This window comes from Barbus barbus (assembly GCF_936440315.1).
Source record: "Barbus barbus genome assembly, chromosome: 43".
Lineage (NCBI taxonomy): Eukaryota > Metazoa > Chordata > Actinopteri > Cypriniformes > Cyprinidae > Barbus > Barbus barbus.
In genome coordinates this window covers 11,648,785-11,666,401 of record NC_136721.1, presented here as the reverse complement: position 1 = coordinate 11,666,401, position 17,617 = coordinate 11,648,785, and the positions used below count along the sequence as shown (strand labels likewise).

The following is a 17,617-nucleotide window of genomic DNA, read 5'->3' as shown; positions in this document are numbered from 1 at the left end:
TAGTAAAGACATCATTGAAGTCATCAGTGGATTTCATCAAAAAATATGTTAATTTGTGTTCTGAAGATGAACAAAGGTCTTATCAGTTTGGAGCGACATGAGGGTGAGTAATTTATGACAGAATTTTCATTTTTGGGTGAACTATCCCTTTAAAGTCCGTTTAAAAGTCAATATTAAATGTATGTTCTGAGTTTGTCATACCACAGAAAAATGTGTTATTAACCACCCAGCCAAATTTGAAGGCTAAAAAAAAACGCCAATAAAATAAGGTATCAAAATCTTGAAAAAATAAGCCGTATTCTCTGCTCTCAAACGCTGGGGGTGTGTCCACTGGCAGGGCTGAAACCACGCGGGGCTCAGTTGTTTTGTAAATTATTGCAACCAGGTGTTTACGTGATGAAGGCATAGCAAGTTAGCAAACTGCAGGCTGTAGTAACCAACGGTAATGACAGTAACTTTTCATTTTCCGTCGGTCTTAGTACACGATGTAACTACAGAAGTGTCCAGCTTTAAATAGGAAATTTATCGAAACTCTTTGGTCAGTTTTGAGCGAGATGCTAATGGTTTAATCCGATTCAATGATCTATGCAAAGATAAGCTACAAGTACTACCGCCAGACCCGGAGATCGGCTGAATGGATTCGAAAACGGTAAAACTCGGTTTAACCCTAGGGGAGTAGTAAAATGAGCCTATTTCCAAAAAAGTGGAGTGTTCCTTTAAGGAGCGTTTGCTCTCTATAGACCCTTTTTCTGTTAGTAAACATTGTGACGTTTTTTCTGTGGGCGGAGCTTAGCTGGAGGCAGAAAGATTCCACTGACCGCTTCACTAACACTAGCTATGAAGTCTTTTTAGCTTGTTTTTTAATAATAACTGGAAAAATTCCAGTTTTACCTGCATTTGTAAGGTATAGATGCACTGTTCAGGACCGCGATTGTTGTTTGAAAAGGTTAACTGGTTAACCCGCAACATGCTTTTACTCAAAGGATGGTCGATCTGACAGGATTCCCTCCAGTTGAGTGACTCACCATCGCCACCATCATGGTACAGCCCCCAGTTCTCCCTTGTTCTCGCTGTAGGCTACTTTGATGTCACACACCGATCGGTCTGTGCAGTCAGTGCTGCTTCAAGTCCGTTTATACCGCTTTAGTGTTGGGGTAGGGGCCGTGCTCTGTGGCTCGATTGCTTCATCGAGTAATGATTTAGCCCCGCCCAAAAAATCCTGATCACGAAAATGCTGAAAAACTGTTTAACGGTATAGCTCCACAATTAAAGGGGGCATAACACACAGTTTCACCCAATTTCATGTTAATCGTGAGTACCTATAGAGTACTACAGCATCCTTCATATCTCCAAATAGTTTTTAGTTTTATCGTATTTATAAAAGGAAGATACAGCTTTACTATTCTCTCCGGAAAAAAGCCGAGCTCCTGGAGGCGCGCCGTGGGCGGAGCTAAAGAGTGACAGCGCCGATTGAAAACAAAACAGACATTTGATGCCGTTTCAATCACCGTCTGCAGTTCTGAATCATGACCAGAATCTTTTATACTGCTCCATCTTTCAGTATCAAACGATGTGCAAATCCAGCGTCGAACTGGGCCTTGTTTATGAAACGTTCGTCAACAAACACACTTGCGTACATATACATATATATATATATATATATATATATATATATATATAAATGCTGGCTGCCCCAGACAAACAAACTGCATCCACTGTTCATGTAACGGTGGGTTCTTTTGGGAAGCTGAACAAGGTTATCATTCCCGAGCGAATCCCGTGCAGTGCTGCCGAATGAAGCGCGCGCTCTCCTTCCCGCGCTGGTCGATTTTTGCACGGGCGCGCCCTTCCGGGAGAAATGCCCATATAAGGAGTTCCACTCTCGTTTACGTCAGCAAGAGCCATGATTGAAAAAAACTTGTACGAACCAGGAAGTAATATTTTTGGCACAGAAATACTCTGTCATACTTCCAAATCGTTTTTTGAAACTTTGGCCATGCTTAGCATGAGAATCCAACTCTTTAACAATGTAAACAACTCTGAATGCATAAAACAGCATTGTACCCCCCCCCCCCCCCCCCCTAAGTACTACATAGTTCACAGTCTTTGTAACGTTTCAGCAATGCATTTCTAACAGTTATAATGTGTTTACAATCAATTCTCAGAACTCACTTAACAAAGACTTTAAAACTTCTAGATGGAACAAAAACTAAAAGTAAAATACTAAAAGTAGAAATGCAAGCTGAGCTCTGACTGCTGTTGGACTTATTCAAGATTTAAAGGTGATGTTTATAAAAATGTGAGAATATGTAGAGGTTTCCTCGAAAGTGGTCAGAGCCTTCTTCTCAATTGCATGGAGCCACTTAACCACAAACGGTCAAGGCTTTCCCCTTTAAGACAGGAGAGAAGTATTTGTCCAAGACCACAACCTAATGTTCTCCAATTCAAACTCAGACCCTCATAAATTTTAGATATCCGGTTGTCAATACATTCTTTATTTTGGAGACATTGATCTACATTGAGCTCATGAATATCAGGTATTGTTATCTCTAATCCTCACCAGCACAGAAGTCAGCAGATCAGCAGTCTTACTTAAGCAAAGCCTGCTGTTCATTACTTCAGAACTTGGAATAACCCACTCACTCTTTTTTCTACAAACTCTCTTACATTTGTTTCTCTAAACCAAATAATAAACCTTTCTGAAATCCACTTGCACTTGCACTTACCTATTCCAATTTAAACAAGTGTATCCTGGTGTGAACTTTCTAACTCGAACATACCTGACCAAGGTAAAATTCCCAAATACCTCTTATTATACGAATAAAATAACAGAATAATCTCATAAATAGTCACACGGAAGAGACAAAAGAAGGACCACAGATGAATTCTGCAAAAACATGGATAAATTCTTTCTATGAAAAAAAAAACCACAGCAGAAAACGGTAAATTTTGATTTTGTTTACATAACCCTCCAGACACACTAATCTACATGGGCCTATTTTTCTCCTCAGTTTTCCATGTTGAAACACTCTCTATTCTGAGGACACATCTGCCTGCTATTCCACATTGAAAGCTGATATTTGCATCTTTGCTTGTTTAAGATAAGGCTTCCTGGATAGAGATCAGAAAGACTGGATGCTTAAAGCAACACAACTGTTCTTGTGTTTCATAGAATGGAACTTTTCTGTGACAAGCACACAGAAAGTTTCAACTGAACAATTTTTTCCACCACTTTGGGGAATGACTGTCAGTAAAACAGACTGATTGTAATGCCAGTTTCACTTCATTTCAGCAGTCAAATCTGTACAGCTTGAAGTTCACACAGAAGTTCACACAGTCAATTGAGAACCTTTTTGTACTTATGAGTTTGTTTGTAGAATATGATAGTAATCTTCGATACGCACCGTTACTAGCTTGGTACAACCATATTAAAGTTATATAACAGCCACAGTAGTTCAACTGCCTATTCATTTCATTGTGTGCACAGCTTTCAGACAGCCGTGCTATGCTGGTCACTTATATCAGATTGGCCCTCTCTCCTGACTAGTATTTCAAGACAAATAAATAATGGTCATGAGTTTTACAAAGGGTCAGTTCCTGACCTACGTCTGCAGACTGGAGATTTTATCCTGAGTACACCACCTCAAAAGAAGCTATTTTTGCAAGTTTTATGTTTTCTCCCTTAATCTTAATTAACATTATATGCCGTTTATCGATTTAATATTTATGATAACACAAATAACATTAACCAAGTGGTTCTTTCATTTATTTGGTGATAGCCGATATTTCTCTTGAAAAAAAAATGCTCTGAAAAAAGTAATTTTTTTAGCTTTATATTTTTCTGACAAATAGCGAAGATTAAAAAAACAATCTTAATGAACAATATTTTGTAGTTAGCCCTGAAATAGCCTCTTCTTTTCTGTAATTTCTGTGTTGTGTTGCAAAAGTAAATGAATAAATAATAACTGATAGTGCTTAGCAGAAACAATATGAAAGGAATAGTTAGTTGACCTAAAATAAAAATCCTGTCATTATAGCCTACTCACGCTCATGTCTGACGTTTTTTTTCTGTGAAACACAAGCATGAGAGGACAGCTTGTAGCTGCAAAACTCCAAAAAGCTATTAAAATACCCCAAGAGTAGTCCATATGATTTGTGTGCATTATTTCAAGTCTTCTGAACAGACAAACACTCAAGTAAGTCATAGTCACATACTTGTCACTTCTGAATGTTTTTACATGTGAGCGCCACACGCATAAGAGAACGAAAACTGCACGTAAATCTTATTTATTTTTACGTCTATATTTGAATGTTGAAAGTAAACAAGATTTGGCAGTCATCCACCATTTCAAAACGACTGCATTTGCAGATACCAGGAAATTAGTCATTCTGGTTTGTATATTTTCACTGACCTTTTTAAAGCTTCAGATTGCGAGGCCGTAAATGCCACAAAAATCTTTTTGAAGCAAAATTGTTAGGTATCATCTCATTAACCATGCAACAACAAACACAGCACGAAGTGGGATGTCCGATTCTAGAACAAATGACTCTTGCAGATTGGCTCTTTTTAATGAGGGAAAAAGGAAGAGTCACGAAACAGACTGATGAGTTAGCATTTTGATTCAAGTGCTTACCGATTTTACACTCACTGAATACAGGCTTACAGCTTTGTGAGACTTTCATCAGTCATTTTAAAATGTCAGAAAGAACAGAATTCTAAGAAAATAGGCTAAATATGACACATATAGCCTACAATCAGCCTTCCATAAATATTTAGTTTATAGCTTTATCTTTACAATTAATGATGCAATGCAAAAGTATCTAGAAGTGTGTAAATTGTAACTTTGCACCCCTTAACATCCCTTAAGTTTTAGGCTTATGCACAGCTGATGCAACCAGCCCCTGTTTTGTAATGGTTTTGTCTAAAAATGTTTTCACTCAGTCAACATACTAATTAAAAGCACAACTCTACAACCCACTGTGTCAAGCTTCAAATTCTATATGACCAACAAAGGATGTTGTTTGTGTGTTTTCCCCCAGCTGAGCATGAAGGACCCTGCCCAATGTATGCACATAAGTGATGGACCCTAGGGGAATATCCTGATGAGGAATGCTGGGAAACGGTGTTTACTCATTCTGGAAGGGGGGTTGCTTTTAACATCCTGTCTCCCATGTTCTTAACACCTTACCCTGAGAGATCAGAAAGCCACTAGAGGTGTCTGCACTAGTGATTTAGCAGGACTTTCTGCTCAACTCTATAACCCTGGTTGACCTTTAACCCGTTCATGCCCCTGACCTCTTGCATGTTTAATTTCCAACAGCTCACATAAACAGGAAAATATTGCTACAGTGACTCTTGGGTGGTTTGGGATGTGCTCTTTCTGTATTTTTGTCGATTCAAATGGGTCGTTTGAACAGTTTTAAAGGGCTTGCAAGAATATACAACGCATGTCGGTTGGTGGAAAAGGGGTTTGGAAAAACTGGAAGCTTTTGGGTTCTTATGTAATTCTTTTCTAATTCAGTGCACAGGCCGAGCCTATATTTCATTCTGTCATCAGCTGCTTGTTCCAAGTCAGAGCTTGTAGCCAACATCGAACCGCTACGTATACACTTTTCCTTTATTGGTTCGAAATTAATCATGGTTACTTCTTTGATAAAATGTCAAAAAACACACATATGCAACCTACTATGGAGAGTAAACCAATAAATCTACTTTTTTCATTACTTTATCTATGATGAGCTACACATTTTTTCCTATTGCATCAGATTTTTAAAGAGCAAACTAGCTTTCACAGAACATTTGTTTTCTTCTCCCATCCTCTTTTTTCAGTTTTTATTCTGTAGACTTAAGAGCTTAAGCAAAAACTAGCAATTTACCCTGGCATCCTCTATCCCTTTCTGGTTTTCCAATTGTAGTTTGTGACTGTAGGAGGCTTTGATCTATAAAACCATCTCAATCTAGTCCTCAAGCCAGGTATGAAAGTCTGCAGTGACTTCTAGTTTCTTTATTACCTCAGCTCCTCTTCTAACTGATGTGCATAGCATATGCTGGCTCTGATCTAAATAGCATCTGGCCATTCTCTCTGTAGATTTGCTTACTTAGATTGAGAAACCTTCACATTCCTCAGAGATTTTCTTCCTTGCTGAGGTTGAGGTCTTTGTCGTGGAGTCTTCAGCAGTGGTGCTTCATGAAAAGAATCAAATCGCAGACGTCTCACTGAATATCACTATGGTCTAGACAGCCCAAAAATAGTTTGTAAAGGCCAATATAAAGAAAAACTCAAGTGTTTGGTGTCTGCTGGTAGTCTATGATCTTAAAGTCCTTAAAGTATCTCACAGGTCCCCTCAGGATAAGAGCGCTTGGCAGGCTTAGTATATGGTTGCATTGCTAACTGAAGTATCACTATGTTGAAATCACATGTTACTCCTGCTACTGCGAGAGTTTAAGCAGACTCCTTTTGGAATCCTCTCCTGGTTGAAACATTCTTGATTCACTGCCATCAAACAGTCCCTTAGTATTTAGTAGCACTTTTTAACTAATCCCATGTTATTTTTTCCCTTCACCCCTATTATGCAATAACATATATATGTCTACACATACTTGGACCATGCAGGGAGAGCAGTAAAGGACATCAGGTGAGGTGTAAGGGTTAATGAGAACAATCTGGAAACCCCTGATGCTACTGTGACCAGTCTAGAGCTAGGTATCCCTAATTCTTTACATCAGGCAGATGCTTTTATCCAAAGTGACACTGCATTCCCATATTATTAGTTCATGCATTCCCTGCAAATTAAATCTATGACCTTAACGTTGTTAGCTGCACACTTTACTGTTTAAGCTGCAGGAACACTTTTCATGCTAGGAACCACACAGAGAGGTATAATAAATCTCAAGACCCATCATAAATGTTTTAGAATGATTTTTGAAGAAGAAAAATATTTTTATATATATTTTCCTTGTCATATTATTTCGTTGGACGAGCCTGCTAACTTGCCTACATTTCATCACATTTCCATAATGCGTATGGAAAGCTATAAAAATGAGAAAGAATATTTCTTGGTGGTACAGCAAGTAAGAGCAGCCATGTTAATGTAGTTATGCACTGACCTTGCAGTTCAATAAGTATCATCTTTATTCAGAAGTCACTCTGACAGATTCGGTGAGTTCACTCAGTAAAGCATTCGTTAGAACGATTTAAAGATATAGTCAACCCAAAAATGAAAATTAATAATATTAATTATTATATAATAATATAATAGTATATAATATCCAAACTCAAAAGATGTCATTTTCATACCTAAAACACATATTTTACGGTCACTGTTATGCATATTGATCATAAACAAAGCTAAAAGGCTTCTAACCAGTGGCAATCCTTCACAAAACTTAACATCTACCACAGTTTATCATGGGTAGAATGCTAATTTTTTTCAGTGTTACAAGAATTTCAGTCAAATGTAAATCCAAACTGGAGGAAATCAACCCATGACAACAGTTAGCCCAATTCCGTGGGTAATACAAGAAAAAAACACAAAACAAAACACAAACAATGCATGGCGACTGCAGAAAGTAAAAGCCAAATCCTGGACATTTTGGGTGAGAAATCCCGGCCAATTGCATTTTTAGGTCCAAAAAGAGGTTATGCAAGAGTCATTTGTTAGTGAATCGGATTACACAAGTCTCTGTGTATTTTTGTATTCTGTAGCACTCGACCAAAGTCGCCTCTAGAAGCAAGAAACACTGCCGCATTCTGCAACACATTTCTGATTAATCATGTCAGAAAAAATGTAAATACAAATTATTTCCAGCAACGAACTTGTTAACTGAATTTTTACCATTTCTGAAATGGCATGAATTCATCATTCTCACACCCCGCGTGACCCACCAAAGTCGCGCCCCACAATTTGAAAAGCACTGGTGTATATCAATCTTAAACAGGTGACCATGGAAAAAGGATAAAAGAAAATAAAATGAGCTTGGATATGGCCTTTTAGCACTTTTACCTCACACATACCTTAGGACCACGTTACCTCGAGGCAGTATGTGCGTACGGATTTAATGGGTTCCATCATTTGTTTATTGACTCAAAGCGGCATGGCTCTCAAGCAAGGCTGATCCTATAGGCCTCTAAGCAGGACAATCATTCATTAGACACCCTGAAACTATTAGTCAAGACTACGTGGCAAACAAATTCAGCAGAATGTATTCCCAAGGACTTTTCACTTTGAGAAAAGGTGACTCAATTACTGTTAAAGTTTTTCCATCTCGCTGAGCTAGACTGTTTCCTTTCAGATTTTTTTGCAAGGGCTCAGACCTTCTAAGCTGTCTCCATCTCAATCTTGAATTACCCCCAACCTTTCTAAAGAACAATGGTGTAGTCACATGTCCTTTGTTGTTTTATTTAGCCCGTTTAACGCTGTGGAGCGGATGGTTTGAGGACAAAGCCACATCTTAGAGAACATTTAATATGTTCCAGTTATCCATGTTTCAAAACATCAAGAAAAATGACAGGGTAACGTCTAGCAACATTTTTCTTGCAAAAAAATGATCTTTAAATGTATGGTCTGCGTTAAACATACTATGTAAAGCCATGAATGGAATGTGGCTTTGTGGAATTCAAAGTAACACGATATGGAAAAGCAGGAAGATGGCAAGCTGGCAAAGTCTGCTTTTTCATTTACAACAGGACAATATACTTTGGCTCATTGATAGAACAAAACAACAAAATGCTGTTGAGGCAGAAAGCATCAAGATCTGTATGAATTTGTGGCAAAAATAGTTTTAACAATAACATATGCTGCTCACAGAGAGGAAATCATGGCCTTTCTGTGGTCACACCAAAAACTCCCCTTGTTGTCTTTGAAGAGGAAAAGTGTTTCCTTTTTAAATTACAGTCAATTACCATGGGTTCACTTTTTTGTTTTCTTGTACACAGAAAGAATAGGAAGTCGAGGAACTATGTGTTGCATTTACAATACCATACAGCAAACTGTATTGCTGTGGGATCCTAAAAATCTACTTTGTCAGTGCACAACTGTCAACGTAAATGTATTTTACCTTTCCAAGAGGAATGATCAGATCCAATAATGGACATTCCAGGTCTATCAATGTCTTTCTAACGGTTCTCCTTGATAATAAACACAACGGACAGATACAGACGAAGCCCAGCTGACACCTGCTTATGAAAGAGAAGGGGGCAAGAAGAGCTGTGTGAAATGGAAAATGAATGAAAAGATGATCAGATATTCCAGCTTTTGCCAGCTAAATTGCTACAAAAGAGACCAATAAAGAGAAAAACAGTCTGGAATGGGAGAAAGAGTCATGATGTTAAAACTCTCATTATTTCCATGATCTCTGGTTGGCTAGCTTCAGGCAACCCACTGACCTCAACCAGACTCCAATATTCTTACAATCTAATTATTAAAACAATATGTTTTCCAATGCAAAGTTCTTAATATGCTTAACACGTCTGCTGTTTTATAATGCAAGCAATTGCACCATGAGCTTCAGTTCAGAACAGTCCGTCGTTTTTCTTCCTCTGTGTTGGTGGATACTGATAGCTGCTTGTGGTTATTAGAAAAACAAAAAATAGAAAAATGGCAAATAAATCACCCTTGCACAAAATAAAACAATATTTGGTTTCAGAATACACCAACTTACACCATATTTCACTAGCATTGATGGTTTTGTTATTGACACTACCAGTGGAAACCCATATATTCGCATGAGGCCAATGAAACACATATGTGAATATATAACGGGAGAATGGTGAACACATTAACAATCGCCACGGGTTCCGGGAGCCAAAATATCCTGGGGATTCTTTAAAGTTTCAGAACACAATGGCTGCCCTCGGAATTGCATTAGGCCCCCAACCGCAAAAAGTCAGCCGGTGCTCCTGAGGGTGTCAATTAATTCATCGTGGAAAATCAGAGAAGATCTGGATTTCTGATGAAGCTTCTCTGGTGAATCACTTTAGAGCCTTATTTCATTTATTTTGAATATATGAATATATGCTACAATATAAAGCATAAGCAAACTCTCTTAGCTACTGAATTCCTTCAGTCCTTCACACCTGAGGGTCAATGTAGATGAAGCAAAGGGCAACCGTTCTGTTTTGGAGAACGGTAATAAACCTCAGACATCTCTGCCGCGTCCCACTGCGCCTCTCTTGTTACGGCTCCCAGATACTCTGCATTTGGGTTTCCACCAGGCCTCAGGAGGACCCTGGAATTAAAGTTTCCTGGAGCCTCAGTCTACCTCAGCCGAGCAGAACCATTCGGAACACTCCAAACACACCGAGGAGAAAAAAAAGTTTTTCATTGCTCTGCTGACACGTCCTCAAAGTTTCAGACACAAAATCTGTGTTTGTTTTTTGTGGAAATCCTTTTGTTGAACATTGAATAGTGTGTTATGTTGATTGGCAATTATTATTGGAAGACTGACAGCTGCTGATGCCCAACACATGGTTTGAAATCAAATACCCTCAAAGTCCAACATTCCACAGAAATGTGTATTTGGCAGGAGCGCCCGTGTGGAAGACTTCTTTGCGCCGTGACCTGAGAAGCTGTATGGCAAAAAACACAGGAAATATGTTGCAGGAAATGTGTTGCACAATTCCTTTATCATTGGAGATCACTATCAAACAAGGGGAGATAGAGCCAAATAAAACTGCCTGTTAGCTGGAAGATGCAGATTGTTAATTACTTCCCACAGGAACAAACTCCAAGGTTATTTTGAAAGGCTAGTGCATAAACGAGGTGCGTTCACAGGAGAGCAATGTACCAGGAGTTCCAGGTATTTTCAGCTCTTTGTATCTGTTTGTTTAGTTATCTACCTGTCTCTATGGATATGCTCTCCATTACACTGGTCCTCATCACCATGACTGAACTATGAAAATAGAAACAGAGACAGCAAACCATATAATGTGCACTCAAGACAACATTGATATTGGGCTGCATTCACATGTCCAAAAATACAGTAAAAACAGCAATATTGTGAAATATTATTACAATTAAAATAACATTTCTATTTTAATTTGCTAATTGAAAAATCTGAAATAAAACGTTGCCTTGGTAACTAACTGATTTTAAGAGGACTGAAACAAAATTAAAGCTATAAAATATAAAAAAGTACAAATAAAATCTAATTCAAAATATTAATATATGCTATAATAGTAAAAGAACAGCATTATATTTTGTAACATTATAATTGTAATATTTGATCAATTTATTGCATCATTGCTGTATAAAAGTATTAATTTCTTTAAAAAACAAGATTGTACTGACCCTAAACTTTTGGCAGTACACATTACGTATGATAATAAAATATAAAAAATTATAACTGTATTTACACAATGATGCATATAGTATCACCATATAACCCATGGATGGTGGTTAGAATTTCAGACTTTTAATTTTAGATCTTTAATTCACACAAAGCATCATGGGACATGGTGAACACTATTCAATATGAGTCTAAATGTCACCCCAAAATCCTTCATTTTAAAATACAAGGCAGAGAATGCTGCTCATCTGATATTAGTATTGAATGTTGAAGCAGATCTGTTATACACATCAGCATCTGGTTTTAATTTAACAACATGACAGCTGATATGGGGCATAATGAAAAAATAAAACATTCGAATGAACCACTGAGACAAACGCCAGTTTGAACCACAAAAAGGCAAGGAAATGAAAAATGACAGTCATTTACTCATCATCTAGGCTGATGAATGTGTGGGAAATGTTAAGTCTTTTTCATGAAAGCAACATGCTTCATTTACTGTCTTTCATGCTCTTTCCCCAGTCGTATTTTTTTAAAGACTATGAGGTACATTTCAATCCAGGCACTGTGAAGATGTGTCATGCACAGGCAGAGCGAGGTGTAAGTAGTAGACGGCAGATGGAGGTCATGCCATAAAAAGCAGGATCTGTGAAGGGGAAGAGGAGGATGAGGAAGAGCAGAACACCCAGCTGGCAGGAGAGCAGGATCACAGGCCTCTGCGGGTACTGTAAAACTAAGCCAATGGCAGGAAAACCCATCTGGTTGCAAAACGAGTGGGTCATTAAGATATTAAAATCTTAGGTGAGGCACAAGCCTTATGAATATGAATGCCATGTAGACTCCAAAACTGCAAGTATAAGTGAACTGGAAAGCTGAAAGATAACATTTAATTAATTCTTTGCTGAGACAATGCCAAATGGATGGCTTTTAAATGCATTTACCTGCACAAATTAGGATCTCAAACACAGTGTCTTGTCCAAAGCAAAGCTGTTCATTGATATGATGGAAATGGGCTGTGTGGGACAGAAAGCACACAATAAAGCATTCACAATACTGGCATATTCACAACTCGTTATCAGAGCTTGACAGCGCCATCTGCTGAAAGGACAACATTATAATCTTGCTACTTTAACACACCCACGCCGAAGAAGAGTGGACTGATGAAGATGGCAGCAGTGGGACTGGTGCATGGCACTAACATTGGAATCATGCAAGCCCGAAAAACAAACTCCTCTGTTAATGGAGCCACCACCTGGTTCTTCAACCATCGCAAATCTTTCACACACTTACTCCAAGATCGAGAATCTGCTCAGTCATGAAGATCTCAGTGTTAAATTGTGATGAAAGGTAATGAACAATTATATTCAGATTTATGAGATCATTTTTTCATATTCAATAATGGTTTACTCATATATTTAATATCATATATACATGTGTATATATAGTAAGAAATCTAGAAAGTCTACTAATTATTTGATCAAAAAGACAGTAAAAACAGTAAATATTATTACAATTTAAAATAACTCTTTCTATTTGAATATAATTTAAAATGTAATTTATTCCTGTGATGCAAAGCTGAATTGTAAGCAGCCATTACTCCAGTCCTTAGTGTCACAGAATCCTTCAGAAATCATTCTAACATGCTGGTATTATAAAAATACATATTATTTGTTCATACTAACTCAGGCCTGCTTTGACATCATGAAAAAGTTCTCTTGGTCTCTCAATTGACAGCTGGGTCAGAGGTCCAAGAAATAGCACCTGTGCTCAAAAAAAAAAAGAGAGAGTTTTTGGTTTCATGCTTGCTGAAAGGGGTCATGACATGGATTTTTATTTTTATTTGAATATGTTCCTCTGATCCGCTTTCTTAAACGACCTGTGATTAAGGAACGAATCCTTTAAAGCCTTACAGGAATCAGCCAATGTTATGATTGGCTAACATCACTGCATAGGAAACAGTATTGACCCTCACTATTGCATGTGAGTGTTTTGACTACATGATCAAAAATTTCCATTTCCAGACAAAGCATTATGATATTTACTTACGGTTTGTGATGCAGCTGCAGCCAGGATATAGTACCGCTCCATCTTTCCAACAAATGTTTCTTTGTGAAATGATCCGATCAGTCCTCGGACATGATCCGGGATGCCATTAAAAATATAAACTAAACTAATAAAAATAAACTATCCACTTTTTCCTTACAATAGGATCCTTCTGATACATGTAGCCTACAAAGACGCAAACAAGCTGTTTAAACCAAATGCGTCAAAACGAATGTTCTTAATTTGTCCAATTGACAAGCATGTGGACTGTGTCAGAAAGTGAACGCACATCTGTATACTGTATCCAGTGAGATAGTGGCAGTGATTGTAACAACTTCTATTAGCTTTTGACATGACGCTTTTGAAAGTCTGCATACGAAAACTGAAAAATGCTGCCTTTGGAGGGCACATTCCGGAAGGCATCAAGGCACATCCAAATCCAAAGTTAGCCTCATAGCTTCATCTGATCAGTTGATATCCTACAATCCTATGCGTTCCATTCCGTGATGGTTGAGCTAAAAAAATTTAAATAGTGTCTGAAAGTTGCATTTGGTGGTCAGTTTGTGTGAAAATGTATATTTCTACCTAACTTTTTGCACTTTTTGATGTTATTTCCAGTGAGAAATCAGTATTACAGTAATTAAATATTTGTTTAGTTATCACCAAAACTCATTCTATTTTGTTGTAGATCATTGAACCGCTGCCTCAGAAGCCTTTTAGAAATCAGTTTCATGAGGTGCCTTTGTGTAAAAAAACGCTGCAAAGTGATTGCCTGATAAGGTGAGGCAGCAAGTCAAATGCCTAGGTTTTCCAATGCAGCCCAAGTGTCAGCCATTAAAGGATATAAAAATAATAATAAAAATTTCCTGATAATTTACTTAACCCCATGTCATCCAAAATGTTCATGTCTTTCTTCAGTCGCAGAGAATTTAAGTTTTTTGAGGAAAACATTCCAGGATTATTCTCCATATAGTAGCCTTCAATGGTGGCCAACGATTTCAAGGTCATAAATGCAGTTTCGATGCAGCTTCAAAGGGCTCTACACGATCCCAGCCGAGAAATAAGGGCCTTATCTACAGTGAAAGCATCAGTCATTTTCTGAAAAAAAAAAATATATATATATATTTATACACTTTTTAACCACAAATGCTGGACTAGTATTAGCTCTGCGATCCGGATGTGCGTCTTTATAAGGTGATATTGGAAAGGTCACGTGTGACGTAGGCGGAAGTACCGACCCAGTGTTTACAAAGCGAAAATGCAGAAAAAGTCAAATGCCCATTTGTGGTTAAAAAGTATAAAAATAATTTTTTTTTTCAGAAAATGTCCCTTTGAAGCTGCAGTGAAACTGCATTTTTGGACCTTGAAATCATTGGCCACCATTGAGGGCCACTAAATGGAGAAAAATCCCGGAATGTTTTCCTCAAAAAACTTAATTTCTTTGTGACTGAAGAAAGAAAGACATGAATATCTTGGATAACATGGGGAAGAGTAAATTATCAGGAAATTTTTATTCTGGAAGTTGACTTATCCTTTAAGTGAGTGAATGCCAGTGGGCGGGGCCTATGGTGAGAAGATGACTGTTTGTCTGTCTTGTTCTGGAGGTGGTGTTTATGCAAATGTTTGTGCCCGGATGACGTCACCTTGCACCTCATATCCAATACGAGCCATTTTTGGAGCTTGATTAAATCAATGCTTTGTTTAAAATGAGGAGGTCGTTTTAAGATATGAAACTTGCAGGAAGTTTTAACGGTACAAAGACCTCTTACAGTGGGAAAAAAATTATTTGATACCATATTGATTTCGTACGTTTGACCACCTGACAAAAAAAAAAAGATCAGTCTATAATTTTAATGGTAGGTTTATTTGAACAGTGAGAGACAGAATAACAACAAAAAATCCAGAAAAACGCATTTCAAAAATGTTAGAAATTGATTTGCATTTTAATGAGTCAAATAAGTATTTGACCCTTTCGCAAAACATGACTTAGTACTTTGTTGCAAAACCCTTGTTGGCAATCACAGAGGTCAGACGTTTCTTGTAGTTGGCCACCAGGTTTGCACACATCTCAGGAGGGATTTTGTCCCACTCCTCTTTGCAGATCCTCTCCAAGTTATTAAGGTTTCGAGGCTGACATTTGGCAACTCGAACCTTCAGCTCCCTCCACAGATTTTCTATGGGATTAAGATTTCTATGGGACCTTAATGTGCTTCTTCTTGAGCCACTCCTTTGTTGCCTTGGCCGTGTGTTTTGGGTCATTGTCATGCTGGAAGACCCATCCACGACCCATTGTCAATGCTCTTGTCCTGACGGTACATGGCCGCGTCCATCGTCCTTTTGATGCGGTGCAGTTGTCTTGTCCCCTTAGCAGAAAAACACCCCCCAAAGCATAATGTTTCCATGTCCATGTTTGACAGTGGGGATGCTGTTCTTGGGGTCATAGGCAGACACGGAGAGTTGAATTGATGCCAAAGAGCTCGATTTTGGTCTCATCTGACCACAACACTTTCACCCAGTTCTCCTCTGAATCATTCAGATGTTCATTAGCAAACTTCAGACGGGCCTGTACATGTGCTTTCTGTAGCGGGGGACCTTGCGGGCGCTGCAGGTTTTCAGTCCTTCACGGCGTAGTGTGTTACCAATTGTTTTCTTGCTGACTATGGTCCTAGCTGCCTTGAGATCATTGACAAGATCCTCCCGTGTAGTTCCGGGCTGATTCCTCACCGTTCTCATGATCATTGAAACTCCACGAGGTGAGATCTTGCATGGAGCCCCAGACCGAGGGAGAATGAAAATTATTTTGTGTTTCTTCTATTTGCAAATAATCGCACTAACTGTTGTCACCTTCTCACCAAGCTGCTTGGTGATGGTCTTGTAGCCCATTCCAGCCTTGTGTAGGTCTACAATCTTGTCCCTGACATCCTTGGACAGCTCGTTGCTCTTGGCCATGGTGGAGAGTTTGGAATCTGATTGATTGATTGCTTCTGTGGACAGATGTCTTTTATACAGATAAACAAACTGAGATTAGGAGCACTCCCTTTAAGAGAGTGCTCCTAATCTCAGCTCGTTAACTGTATAAAAGATACCTTGGAGCCAGAAAGCTTGCTGATTGATAGGGGATCAAATATTTATTTGACTCATTAAAATACAAATCAGTTTATAACTTTTTTGAAATGCGTTTTTCTGGATTTGTTTGTTGATATTCTGTCTCTCACTGTACAAATAAACCTACCATTAAAATTATAGATTGATAATTTCTTTGTCAGTGGAAAAACGTACAAAATCAGCAGGGGATCAAATATTTTCTTTCCCCACTGTAAAAAGCCAAAATTTGATTTCTCATGTCACGACCCCTTTAATCATTATCAGATGGTATTGTTTGTTTTTTGTTTGTAATTTGTATAACTAAAAGATTATGCGGTATACATATGGGTTTAGAGGCCTGGGTTGTAACCAGTTATTGTACATGTTTATCAGCGATAACATACCATAGTGAGTGTCAGCGGCAACAGAGCAGCAGGCACAAAACCCTCTAGACGAATGCCCAGCAGTGCCCAAAATGGTGGACTTGGCTGTAACGAGTCCAAAGGTACATCCTATTAAATTAAAACTAACCCTGAATACCTAAAAAGTATTCAATCGCATACATGAGGCACTCTGGCAGCCCACACTCACCCTGACTTTCATTGAATTTGTCCATGCCAACACAACCAGTGGTGAAACAGCTGACACGCACAAAACACTGGTAAAACACCTTTTAATTGTGTTTGGGTGATCTCTAAAGAACGATTTAAACATTATACACTGCAACTGACCTGAAATCCTAGATAAATAATAGCACAGCGATTGCAGACACAGCTTCATCGCTACCTGGGTAGGTTTCCCCTCCATACATACAAACTCCCAACATACATACAGGCAAGCAGTAAACAACACACAACAGATATCCAACACTCTTCTTCAAAAGTCTCTGAAAGGGTTTTAATTGATAACATCGTCCGTTATTCCAAAGAAACATGCTGCTGTGTGAAAAGAAGATAATGAGTTTAAGCTACTTGGCACTTCATGACTTAGCCGTCGTTATCCAGCCTGAGCAATGTAATGTCATTCTAGGATTTTCACAATGTTATGTCTAGGTTATGTTTTTATGTTTTAATAAACATCTGAATGATTTAATAGTTGAAGTGATTAGTTTTATTGCACTTTTAACTTTTTGCACTTTACACATATTTGGAAATGTGTCTCAGACTGGTTTAGCTGATTTTAAGAAGTTTAGAGAGAGTCAAA

General features: G+C 38.2%; 1 pseudogene across 1 annotated transcript; it reads right to left on the bottom strand.

Annotated features, from left to right (window-relative positions):
• Positions 1-11,865: 11,865 nt before the first annotated feature.
• Positions 11,866-17,325, bottom strand: LOC306862275 (CAAX prenyl protease 2-like; annotated as a pseudogene). The gene is made up of 7 exons: positions 17,201-17,325; positions 17,006-17,108; positions 16,819-16,902; positions 12,970-13,048; positions 12,425-12,595; positions 12,229-12,300; positions 11,866-12,159 (listed from the first exon to the last, which is right to left on the bottom strand). The product of its transcript is annotated as a CAAX prenyl protease 2-like (transcript).
• Between the last annotated feature and the right edge of the window lie 292 nt (positions 17,326-17,617).